Genomic DNA, 13625 nt, shown 5'->3' on the forward strand with positions numbered 1-13625 from the left:
GGGCACTGCTTTTTCCACCTTCCCGCATTAGGATAAAACATGGCATTTTGTTTTTTGAGGACCTAGAACTCATATAAGCCTGACATTATCTTGGCCACCAGCTATGTGACAGGCTGGTTGGCCAATCTCACATTACAGAACAATGCTTCCATTCTGTACTTTTGTTGTTTGGGTTGCATTAACCTTAATTTCTTAAAGTTCCTTTTAAAACTTTGCCATCTGGAGCTAGAACTATTTTTGGTTTATTTATTTACAATTTATCCTCTTTGCTTTCAAAAGGATTTGAAGAGGCTTGCAAGTTTAAACATAATGCAAAGTAAGGCATAGAACAAAATTGTCTATTTTAAGGAGTAGGTATTACCAGATACCTTGGATAAGTGGAATGCTTTGGCTGTTGAACACTGACTATGACTCTGAATTTTTTGGCTGTCAAGTGTAAGGGTTACATTGGTATATATTTACCTGAGAATTAGAAAACTGATATATTCCTCTTTAAAGATCAACTTCTCCCTGACATGAAACTCAAATTAGGATCTGTCACAGGAACCTTGTATAAGCACATTAGGTAACACAGTGAATCATGTTTTTAACTTTAACTTTTACAAGTTAAACACAGAATAAAACACAGAAATACACACCAAATCATCACTGTTTATGTTAATTGAATTAAGGTTTTATTTTTGTTATTTGTTTGAAAAATTAATTCAACTTTCACACACTGCTGGAGACCCTCTCTTGGGGAAGCTATTTGGCAGTATCTACTAAAGCTAAACAAATGGCTACCCAGTGACCCAGCAATTCCACTGCATGTGTTTACTGAAATATATATACAGGAATGTCCATTACAGCATTATTTAGTAGCATCAAATAATGAAAACAACTCAAATATTCATCAATAGTGAATATATGAATAAATTGTGTTGCATTTGTACAATGGAATACTGTATAGTAGTGAAAATTGACAAATTAGAGCTACATGCAAGAACATGGAAGACACTTCTTAAAAAAAAGATTTTATTTATTTACTTATTTATTTGAGAGAGAGCAGGAAGAGAGAGAGAGAGCACAAGTGGTGGGGGGAGGGTTAGAGGGAGAGGCAGATTCCCTGCTGAGTAGAGAGCCAGATGTAGGGCTCTATCCCAGGACCCCAGAATCGTGACCTAATCCAAAGGCAGATGCTTAACCCACTGAGCCACCCAGGTGCCCCTGGAAGACTCTTATGAACATCACATTCATCGAAATAAACCAGAACCTAAATAATACATGCTATCTGATTTAATTTCTATAAAGTTCAAAACCAGACAAAACTAAACTGTGATATTAAAAATCAGGATAAGAGTTAACTTTTGCAAGGGAAGAAAGGAAATGATGGGTACATGATGGAGCTTCTAGAGATGGTGATGTTCTATTTTGATTCCTGAGTAGTGCTTACTGAAGTGTACTCATGTTATACTAATTTATTGAGCTGTACAAGTATGAGCTATGCACTTTTCTACATGTGTGTTATACTTCAGAAGAAGTTTAAGTGTGAATACATGTATGTAATAAGATTTCAAACTATACAGAAAAGTATATAATGAAAATGAAGTCACTGTTCTATTCCAAATTCCCATTCCCTCTCATCAAAGTCTATAACTATTGCCAGTTTCTTGTAACACCTCATTATTCTTCTAGAAATGTCCTGTAATAAAAACAGTGGTGTGTATATATCTATGGGTATATGTCTATTTCTTTTTGTTATTTACAGAAATGGAAACACACTGTATACATTATTCTGACACATGGGTTTTTTTTTTTCATGTAACGCTGTGTCTTAGACATCTTTTTCTATCAGTGGATAGAAAATATCTACCTTCTTCTTTGTAATGACTTCATAAAGTAGTCCGTTATGAGGATGCACCATGTTTAACCAATCTTCTATTAGTGGACATTTAAGATTTTCCAGTTTTTTAAAATATTACAATGATGTATTAAACATCTTTTTACACATGTCCTTGCACATGTGTAGAGGTATAGTGGACTTTTGCATCCTTTTGTTAAATTGTCTAACTGGGTGAAAATACCAGAGTGAAAACCATCCTTAAAATTCCCTTAGTAAGGCTGGCATACCATATCTTCACCATTCCTGTTTGCCTGTTTTTCCTGCAGTATTGAAGTAGATCTTTGAGTCTGGTTTAGCACCTAATGAAGAGAAGACCTTGTAGGTATGAGCTATATTGAATGACATATATGCATCTTTAAACACCAGAATCACAGTGAGATGATCACTATCTACAAGTGGCTCTCTGAGAGGCATATGGGGACCAAGATTTACGAGGGAGTAACAGAACCATAGTTTTTGCCTTACATTCTCTCTAAGGCATAGCAGGGTCTTTGAGCAGAATGGTGGATATAACATGCTACACCATTTTAATTGTTGTCTTTGTCTCTCTAAACTCTGTCTTCTATCTTTCTATTTATGTCTTTGTCTCTCTGTCTCTCTGCTCCCCTTTCCCCCTCTCCCTCTCTGTATGCTTAATGCCCATGATTGAATTGGTATAACTCATGTGTGCATATGCTGTGCTTCCCCTGTGTATCATAGGATCAATTCCAAGAAGTGGGATTTGGGCACATATATATGTATGCATGTATTTTCAAATCATATGTGTGTGTTATATAGATACATTTTTTATTATGAAAATTTCAAACATACACAAAAGTAGATAGAATTCTCTAACAAGGGGCAGCTGGGTGGCTACATTTGTTAAATGTCTGACTCTTCATTTCAGCTCAGGTCATGATCTCAGGGTTGTGAGATTGAGGCCCACATCAGGCTCCCTGCGCAGTGGGGAGTCTACTTGAGACTCTCTCTCCCCCTCTCCATTTGTCCCTCCCCCTACACATGCATGCTCTCTCCCCCTCTCTCTGTCTCTTTCTCTCTCTCTCAAGTAAATAAATCATCTTTATAAAAAAAAATTTTTTTAAAGATTTTATTTATTTAGGGGCGCCTGGGTGGCTCAGTGGGTTAAAGCCTCTGCCTTCAGCTCAGGTCATGATCCCAGGGTCCTGGAATCGAGCCCCGCATCAGGCTCTCTGCTCAGCAGGGAACCTGCTTCCTCCTCTCTCTCTGCCTGCCTCTCTGCCTACTTGTGATCTTTGTCTGTCAAATAAATAAATAAAATCTTTAAAAAAATAAAAAAATAAATTTAAAAAAGATTTTATTTATTTACTTGACAGAGAGAGAGATCTCAAGTAGGCAGAGAGTAGGGGGAAGCAGGCTCCCTGCTGAGCAGAGAGCCTGATGTGGGGCTTGATCCCAGGACCCTGAGATCATGACCTGAGCCGAAGGCAGAGGCTTAACCCACTGAGCCACCCAGGTGCCTCTTAAAAAAAAAAAAAAGAATTCTATAACAAGACTCCTGTACCCATCACCCAGCCTCAAAAATGATCAACCCATGGCCGCTGTCATCTATACCATACATACTTTTCCTCTTTTTGTAATATTTTGAAGCAAGTCACAGATATAACATTTTATCTGAGTGATTCACTATGTATTTCTAAAGGATTGGGACTTAAAAAAAAATCCACAATGCAATTGTCACACCTCAAAATGAACAAAACTTCATTAAAATCAACAAATATCCAGTCAGTATTCTAGTTTCCAATTATCTTGCAGTTGGGGTAAATGGATTCTTATTTGTTTGCCTAAAACTCTAAGTAAGGGCTAGATACTGTAATTGATTGATAATAGCCTTTTAGTCTCTTTCAATCTATAGGTTCCCCTTCAATCTTTTTTCTTTTTGCAATTGATTTTTGGAAGAAAATGGATTTTTTTTCCCCTATAGCATTTCCCATACTCAGGATTTTGCTGATTCCATGCCCATTGTTAAGTTTAATACTCATATAGTCTAAGTATCCTCAGACTTCTGTGTTTTCTCTAAATTAGTAGTTGATTTTAGAGGCTTAATTAGATCCAGGTTTAAGGGGTTTTTTTAGCATCTTGTTTTTTTGTTTGTTTGTTTTGTTTTGGTAAGACTACTTCACACATGATATTGTGCTCTCCATTAAGTGACACATACTACATGATTTTCTCTACCTTTTTAAAAAAATATTTTATTTATTTACTTATTTAAGAGAGAGATAGAGAGAACATGAGTAGGGAGAGGAGCAGAGGGAGAGGGACAAGCAGATTCTGTGCTGAGCACAGAGCCTGACATGGGGCTCAATCCCATGACCCTGAGATCATGACCTGAGTCCAAATCAAGAGTTGGACACTTAACTGACTGAGCCAACCAAGCGCCCTTTTTTTTTCCTACTTTTATGTTATCAGTCATTGATGATCAAGTCTAGATTCATTTATTAATTAAGGATTGAAAGATGGTGATGTTTTCCTCTTATTATTCCTTCTTTATTTATTAGCTAGAATATGTCTGTATATCTATTACTTGGTTATCCAGGGTATGGTTTGTGTAAGAAGGCAAGATAAATGCCTGATTTAAAATAATCAGCTGATTTGCCAACATCCACTAATAAAGGCAGTGAGTGATTATTTTTTAAAGTGTAATCATGAATTAATGGACTTAAATATATTTGATGTGTTTAAATCCATTTTTCTTATTAATATTGAGGCTTGCATTCACCATTGGGAAACTAAGTTGGTTCATTGAGTCTTTTTTTACATGACCCTAGTAGTCTTTGAAAATTTTCTTGTTAGGTATAAGATCGTCCAGGATCATCATGTACATTTCCTGCTCCAGATATGAAGAACCATGTTTATAGATGTCAACATAGTATAGTGAAAAGGACACACAGAGTGACTGGGGTGGAATCCTGGCCCTACCTCATACTCCCTGTATGGCCATGGACAAGCTACTTAATATTTACCAGCTTAAGTTTCTTCATGTTTAAAATAAACTAATGGTACCTATCTTTCATGGTATTTAGGAGAGTTAAAATTATACACACATAAACGCACACAAACACGTAGTAGGTACTCAGAAATTCATGTTCCTTCTCTATTTCCTGTTCTCTTCTTACTCAAGTGACAATATCACATCCTCTAGGATTACTTAAGCTTCTGTGTTTACAGCATGGAGTGTTCTCTTTCACATATAGGAGACACTCAACACATACTTGCAAATTGACTTTGAGGATAGATGTCATCAAATAGTTGATGCCAACACATGTCAATCTCTGTGAAAGCAGGCATTGCCTCAATGACATTGTTTTTTTTTTTTTTTTTTTTAAAGATTTTATTTATTTATTTGACAGACAGAGATCGCAAGTAGGCAGAGAGGCAGGCAGAGAGAGAGAGAGAGGAGGAAGCAGGCTCTCTGCTGAGCAGAGAGCCCGATGCGGGGCTCGATCCCAGGACCCTGGGATCATGACCTGAGCCGAAGGCAGAGGCTTTAACCCACTGAGCCACCCAGGCGCCCAATGACATTGTTTTTTAAAAGGATTTTTCCTTTATTTTTCAGAGTACCCATTCACAAATATTAATAAATAGATCTCTTCTCACCATCTCTGCCCTATTCCCCAAAATTGATGTGTGATGATGATACCAGCTTTCAGTTGTGTTAAGGAAAGTAGAGAAGCACAGATAATTCAAAAGAATAATCCAAGTTCATGAGTCACTCTGAAGATACTCATTTCAGTTTGAAAGACATTATCTGATATATAGAGCAGATTTCCCTTCTTAAATTAGTTTACTTACACTACTATTAAAATGGCATTTCATTCCTCAAGGTCATGGCAGCTAGAGAGGGTAATAAGTCCAAAATGTACTGAACAAGCCATAGAAGGCAACTTGGGATGGGGTGTTTATTTACCCTATTCTGCCCTGATACTCACCTGTTGCTATGGTGTTGTCCTCAACTTAGGATCAAAATTAGGAAATTGTCAGGGTGCCTGGGTGGCTCAGTCAGTTAAGTGGCTGCCTTCAGCTCAGGTCATGATCTTGGGGTACTGGGATCAAGTCCTGCATTGGGCTCCCTGCTCAGCGGGGAGTCTGCTTCTCCCTCTGTGCTCTCTCTGCTCTCTCTGTCTCTCAGATACATACATACATACATACGTACATACATGCATAAAATCTTTAAAAAAAAAGAATTAAGAAATTGTCAAGCAATCTCACTGTTGCAGCCCTGGCAGCCAGGGGAGCAGCAGCTGCTGCAAAGAGCACAACCTTTTGACAATTAACCAAAAAATAGTGAATAAAGGTGGAAAGAGTGGTGAGGAAGAGTCTCCTTAATTAAGTAGTATCCTGTGATGGTCTTCAACTCAGAATCTAGTATAGGCTGATTTGGATTTTGAGAGAGCTTGCTGGAAAATTCTTTTGCCTGGTGGCTGCTTCCCCCAAAGTACCCAGTGACCAAGTCCTTACATGGTGCTATTCACTCAGAAGGTATTAGCCTTTGAGTGGGGAAAGCTGTTTGACCACCTACTCATAGGTCCCATTCTCCAAGCTCTTTGTCTCATGGTGGGGCAGAAGCAGCTGGCTGAGGCGACTGGAAAGCCCACTTGTGTTTCCTGAGAGATAAGCTCTGGGACTATGTCTTGTCTTGGGCTAGCTACCCAGGAACCCTTTTCCCATAAGCCCTGAGGGTGAACGCCTAATAAACATAAAGGCTTTCTTTGTGCCAGTACTTTTAGAGGCTCTTTCCATGCATTCTGACATTGAATCCTCATAACCAGTTATGGCTGTTTGGGTATTAGATACAAATTTGATAGATGAAAAATTGAACATTCAGAGAGATTTGCCTGGCTACTCTTATCCCAGGTTCCACTTCCAGGCTAACACCTTATTTCATTTTAGAGACTTCTGCCAGTCAGCCGTTGAAACGGGAAGTAGGTGGGGGAGAGCAAGGATACCAAATAGGAAAAGGTAACCAAGGTTTTGGAAGCCTCACACAGTTTTTGTCTCGTTTAATCCCTGTTCCATCTCTTCTTGTGGATCTGAAGTCACTAGCCCTGAAGTTAAAATTCTAAACCCATGATCTGACTACAACAAATGTATTTAGGACTGGATTAATGATGCCTACTATTGGAAGTGGATCTGTCCCAGGAAATCTGGTTTTCTTGGTTAACATAGTTTTGAGTACTCACTGACTCTTTTCCTGCCCTCCTGTCATTTACACCAGTGGCCTCCCAAAAACAGTGAGCGACCCCTAGGACTCATGGGTATAGTATGGTTGGGTGGCTAGCTGAACTCTGGATAGACTGGACCTGCATTCTACATTGTTCTAACCAACTGAGCCACAGTACTTCAGTGATTGATGATGGAACAAAAAAGTGTGTCTCCATGTAAGGTGGAGGTAGTCTAATAGAGAAGGAAACAAAATGTGGATATGAAACCTTTAACTTGCAAAGCAACAAACTAATCAGACCCATGGAAGCATTATGTCAATGTCAAGTAATTGTCAGGAGTAGAAATTATTTAAGTACACACTCCATATATTTGGTATTTTTCTCATTTGTTTTACTTTTTGGGTAAGGACTGCAGGTAAACAAGGGGAAAATTGAGAATGAAAGATACCACTGAGGTTTTACCTCATCTCAAAAGATTATTTTCATCACAGGACTTCTGTAAAATAGGCAATAACCATTGTTAAATAGAAAAAACATTTTTGGGAAAAAAAGTCAACTTAGGAAACATTTTCTTTGGAAATAACATTAAACACTGTATTTTAAAAATACTCTTTATCCTATTTTCAGACTGCTCACTCATGCTTGCTTTCTGTCAATACTAAACAGAGTTATAATAAATTTTGTTCTCTTAACAGAATTACTCTTTTTACTCTGTCATTTTTTTCTAACCACTTTACATCACAATACTTTGCTTGTGTGTCTGTATGTGTGTGTGTATGTGTGTTTCAGCTTAAAGACCAACTATTTTGAAATTAGATTTAATTCATTATCTTTGAAACCTGAAAGCTCCATAGCTCTGGGTGTTTCTGTAGAAAGTCCCCCACCTTGCCAGAAGGGCATAATGAAATGTCAGAGGGGTTGGCTGTTCATCTTTCTATTTATGGGCTTATTGTCTTTGACATCCTTTATACTACTTGATTATCCTCTGCTTAGGCCAACTAATACAAAGGACAAAGAGACCTTATTGCCATTCTTTCATCATTTTACAAAATCTCACCTTCATGACCTCCTCTTCGATATTGTTGCCCAGCTGGGGACATGTACATGGCTTCCACTCACTGTACTACATGAGATGCATCTTAGTTGCACATCCCTGAGCTAACAAAGATCTTTCAGGAAAGATCTAGAGCAGAGGTTGGTAAACTATGGCCCGCAGGTCAAATCCAGCCCCCCTCCTGCTTTTGTAAAGTTTTCTTGGCACACAGACACACACATTTGTTTACATATTGCCCATGGCTGCTTTAATGATACAACAGCAAAGCTGAGTAGTTGCCAAAGACCAAATATCTCCCCCAAACTGAAATATTTACTGTGTGGCCCTTCAGAAAATATTTGCCAACCCCTTTTCTATAGAACAGATGTCCACCATAGCATATACCCAAGACATCTGGTGGTGTGTTTGCAGGCATTTTAGAGGTGAAAGCAAAAGAATATGATGAAAATATACCAAGTTCTCTCACCTGGGAGCAGCAAAATGGGTTCCAGTGTTCTAGTCCCTGTTCTGTCATTATCTGAATCAGTTTGGGCAGATCCCATTTCTTTCCTGTCCCAACTTTGCCCCAAAGGTAAAATGAAAGAATTGAACTAGGTGATACACAGGGGCCCTCCCAACTATGAGATTCTGTGGTTCCAATGTTTAGTTTAATAAGATCTTTTGTAATACACAGATACATCTATACTTTGAGACTACAGGATGCCCTATTTTTAAAAGCCTTTTTATTTTGAGATCATTTTACTTGATTTTTAAGAAGAGTTTGTTTGTTTGTTTGTTTGTTTACCAGAGAGAGAGAGAGGAGAGAGCACAAGCAGGGGAAGCAGCAGCTAGAGGGACTTCCTGCTGAGCAAGGAGCCTGATGTGGGCTCAAACCCATAGAATAACATTAAACATTGAGCTGAAGGCAGATGCTTAACTGACTGAGTCACCCAGACTTCCCTTGAGATATGCAGGTCTCCTTGAGTTATTGTCTGAATTCTGATCTGCACATGCATAAGAAAAAAACTATTCTTGGACACCAGAAAGCAGTAGACTGAACAACTAGAGTTCACATGAGGCTAGGAATAGTTCATATTCCCACCAATCAGTGTGAAAAGACCTGTAGTACTTAAGATATCAGGTAGAGTCCTCAAAGAGATGTTGTCTTAACAGTAGGCCTAAATTATCCCTAGACTAAAGGCTGCCATAGACATGGTCTAACAAAGTTTATAACCAAAGCTTGAAAGAATCAAACTGATTTTAAGTAACTTGAAGTTTTCTTCAAGTTTTGTTGCTTTCCACAATAAAACCCAACAATATTTAAGGAAATATAACAAAATCTGGCAGCCAACAGTGTAAACACACAATGTAGCATACAATGTTCAGTATCCAATCAAACAGTTTAAACCATACGAAGAATATATAGTTTAAACCATAGAAACCATACAAAGAAGCAGGAAAATGTGATTCACAGCCAGGATAAATACCAATCTAAAGCTATAGACTCCTAGAAATTACAGAGATAATGGAATTAGCAGACAAAAACATTTAAAAAGCTATTTTAAATATACTTTATATGATTATGGAGGTGCAGGGAACATGGACATGACAAAGAGAAATGGGAGATATAAAAAGGCTCAAATCAAACTGATGGAGATGAAATATATATGAAATAAAAATGTACTGGATGGAATTAATAGAATAGAAACTTCAGTAAATTAGATAACTTGAAGTCATAGCAAAAGAAACTATTCAAAACAAAGTACAGAGAGAAGAGACTTGCAGAGACAGAAGGAATGTTAGTAGCATCAGTGATAACATAACATAACATAAATAACATAAAGTGATCAAACATAATGCACAATTGGAGTGTCAGGAGAGTAGGAGGGCAGAAAATATTTGAAGAAATAAGGCTGGATAATTGTTTTAAAATATTTTATTTATTTATTTGACAGAGAGAGAGAGATCACAAGTAGGCAGAGAGGCAGGCAGAGAGAGAGGGGGAAACAGGCTCCCCGCTGAGCGGAGAGCCTGATGCAGGGCTCAATCCCAAGACCTTGGGATCATGACTGAGCCACCCAGGCACCCCGGGTGCATGTATATTTATAATTGTTATATGCTTTTGATGAACTGACCCCTTAATCATTATGTAATGACCTACTTTGTCTCTTGTGATAGTTTTTGACTTAAAATCTATTTTTTTGGTGGTTGGGTTATGGACATTGGGGAAAGTATGTACTATGGTGAGTGCTGTGAAGTGTGTAATCCTGGCAATTCACAGACCTATACCCCTGGGGCTAATAATACATTGTATGTTAATAAAAAATAAAAAATTAAATAAAAACCTATTTTTTTCTGGGATAACTATAGCCACCTCTTGTGTCTTTGGGCTACCCTTTGCATGGAATATCTTTTTCCATCTCTTCACTTTCATCCTGTGTGTCTCTTAAAGGTAAAGTGAGTCTCTGGGAGGCAGCATATAATTGTATCTTGTTTTTTAATCCATTCAGTCATACTAGGTCTTTTGATTAGAGAATTTAATTCATTTACATTTAAAGTAATTATTGATAAGTAAGGACTTACTATTGCCATTTGTTGTTTTCTAATTATTTTGTGGTTCTTTTGTTTCTTTCTTCCTCTCTTGTTGTCTTCTTTTATGATTTTATGATAAGAACTTTTCAGACAAAAGCTGAGAGAAGTGACAGTCAACAGACATGCACCACGAGAAATGTTAAAGGGGGGGGCACCTGGGTGGCTCAGTCAGTTAAGTGTCCAACTCTTTCTTTTGGCTCAGGTAATGAACTTAGGGTTGTGGGATCAGACCTCGCATTGGGCTCTGTGCTCTGCAGGGAGTCACCTTCTCTCCCCCTCCTTCTGCCCCTCCCCTGCTCTCTCTCTTTCTCTCTCGCAAATAAATAAATAAATAAATATTAACAAAAAAGAAATGTTAAAGGAAGTTTTTTAAAAAAAAAATTATACCGAATGAAAATTTAGATCAAAGGTATGAAGAACACTAGAATTTGTAAACATGTGAGTATACATGCAAGACACTTTTTAAAAATTATTTTTATATTCTCCCTAAATGAAAATTAACTATTTATGTGAAAAATAATAACAGTGTTTTGTGGTATTTATAATAAGAAACTAAGTATTTGTTAACAATAGCACAAAGAACAAAGGGAAAAGGGATGTATATGTGAAGTGGTATAATATTGGTTGAAGGTAGACTGTACTAAGTTAAAGATTTTATTGTAAGTGCTAGAATAATCAAAAAATGAAAAAGAGAGAGCCAATAAAACCCAATACTGGAGATAAAAGGGAATCATAAAAATAGGTAATCAAAAATAAGACAGGAATAAAAGAAAACAAGGAATAAGACCAGATAGGACAAATAAAAATTAGATAGTAAGGTTGTAGATTTAAACTCAACAAAACCAATAACTTAATTAAATATGAATGTTCTAAACACTGTAATTAAAAGACAGAGATTTTTAGTTTCGGTAAAAAAGTAAGACCTAACTATATACTGTCTATGAGAATCCCACCTTAAATGTAAGGACACATATGGCTTAAGAGAAATATACATAACAAACAAACCCTAATGAAAAGAAAGTTGGAGTAGCTATATTAACATTAGGCAAAATAGATTTTGGTACAAGGAATGTTACCAGGAATAAGGAGGAATAGTTCATAATAATAAAGTTGTCAATGCATCAAGAGGCATAACCATCCAAGATGTGTATGCCTCTAATAGGAGAGCTTCAAATGTGTGAAGTAAAAGCTGGGAGAAATGTAAGGAGAAATATTCAAGTCCACAATTATAGTTGGAGATTTCAATATTCCTCTCTCACTGATAGATCAAATAGAAAGAATATTAGTAAGAATACAGAAAACTTGAATTATAGTATCAGCTAAATTGACCTACTTGACTTTTATATAACATTCTATCCAATGAGAGCAAAGTATACATCATTTTCAAGTACACACAGAATGTTCACAAAGAAAGACCATATTCTGGGCCATAAAAAAGTCTTCATAAATTTAAGAGAAGATAAATCATGCAAAGCGTGTTCTCTGAGTACTAAACAATCAAACAAGAAATCATCGGGAAAATTTCCAATATATGGGTTTTAACAGCTTTTTAATGATATAATTCACATAATATGTAATTAAAAGTACACAATTTGATAGTTGTTAGTATATTCACGGTATATGGAACCATCACTGCAGTGAATTTTAGAACATTTTCATCACCTCAAGAAGAAAGTCTGCTTTAGCTATCAACCCTTCTATCTTCCCACCCCACCTAGACCTAAGCAGCCACTGATCTATTTTCTGTCTCTATAGATTTCACTATTCTGGACTTTAATATGAATGGAATCATAGTATGTAGTCCTTTGTGACTGACTTCTTTCACTTAGAATAATGTTTTCAAAGTTCCTCTGTATTACACCATGTATCAGTACTTTATTCATTTTTATGGCCAAATAATATTCATTATATAGATATGCCACATTTTATTTATCCATTCATCCATTGATAGTTATGTGCATTGTTTCCACCTTTTGACTATAATGAGTAATGCTGCTATAATCATCCATGTACAAGTTTCCCTTAGTATTAACATCTTGTATCGATGTGGTGTATTTGTTTCAATTGATGAACCAGTGTTGATACATTATCATTAACTCAAATCCATAGTTTACGTTAAGGTTCACCCTTTGTGTTGTACAGTTCTGTAGTTTTTGATAAATGCATAAGGTCACGTGTCCACCTTCACAGTATCATATAGAATAATTTCACTGCCCTAAGTATTCCCTATGCTGTTCCGCCCCTTCATCACTCCCTTTCTTCCCTCAACTATTGACCTTTTTTTTCATCTCCGTAGTTTTGTCTTTTCCAGAATGTCATGCATATTGAACCATACAATATGTAGCCTTTTCAGACTTCTTTTACTTAGCAATATGCATTTAAGGTTTGTCTACGTCTTTTCATAACTTACTAGCTCATTTCTTTTTATTGCTGAATAGTATTCCACTGTCTGGGTACACCACTTAGGCCTATTAATCTATTGTTCCTTGATGGACCATTTAACTATGACAGACAATCCCCAGTTCTAAATCACAACACTCTCTATGACCAATGGTAGTCAAGGACCTAGTTGAACCAACAGTCCATTTAGACTCATTTTGTGGTTAATGCAAACAACTTGATCATTTGGGTAAGAAAAGAAATTAGCCAAATTAATGGTCAATGACTTTACAGATAATTTTATCAAGATAGCCAAACTGGTTGGGTATGTGGGTCTAGCCTGAGAGACAGGCTGTATGGTCCAGTGGAAGGAGCCTGGGCCCAGGAGTCTAGAGCTCTGGGTTGTATCCACAGTTCTACTACCAACTTTGCCTCTGTGGACCTGTCTTTAAAGGCCTTACCTGCTCTGCTGAGCACAAATTCCAGAAGAGCTGTAAGTTTTTGTTCACTGACCAGACCTCTCACCTGTAGCATTAGATGCCGTTTATATGCCAGAGCA

This window comes from Martes martes (genome assembly GCF_963455335.1).
Source record: "Martes martes genome assembly, chromosome: X".
NCBI classification, from domain to species: Eukaryota; Metazoa; Chordata; class Mammalia; order Carnivora; family Mustelidae; genus Martes; species Martes martes.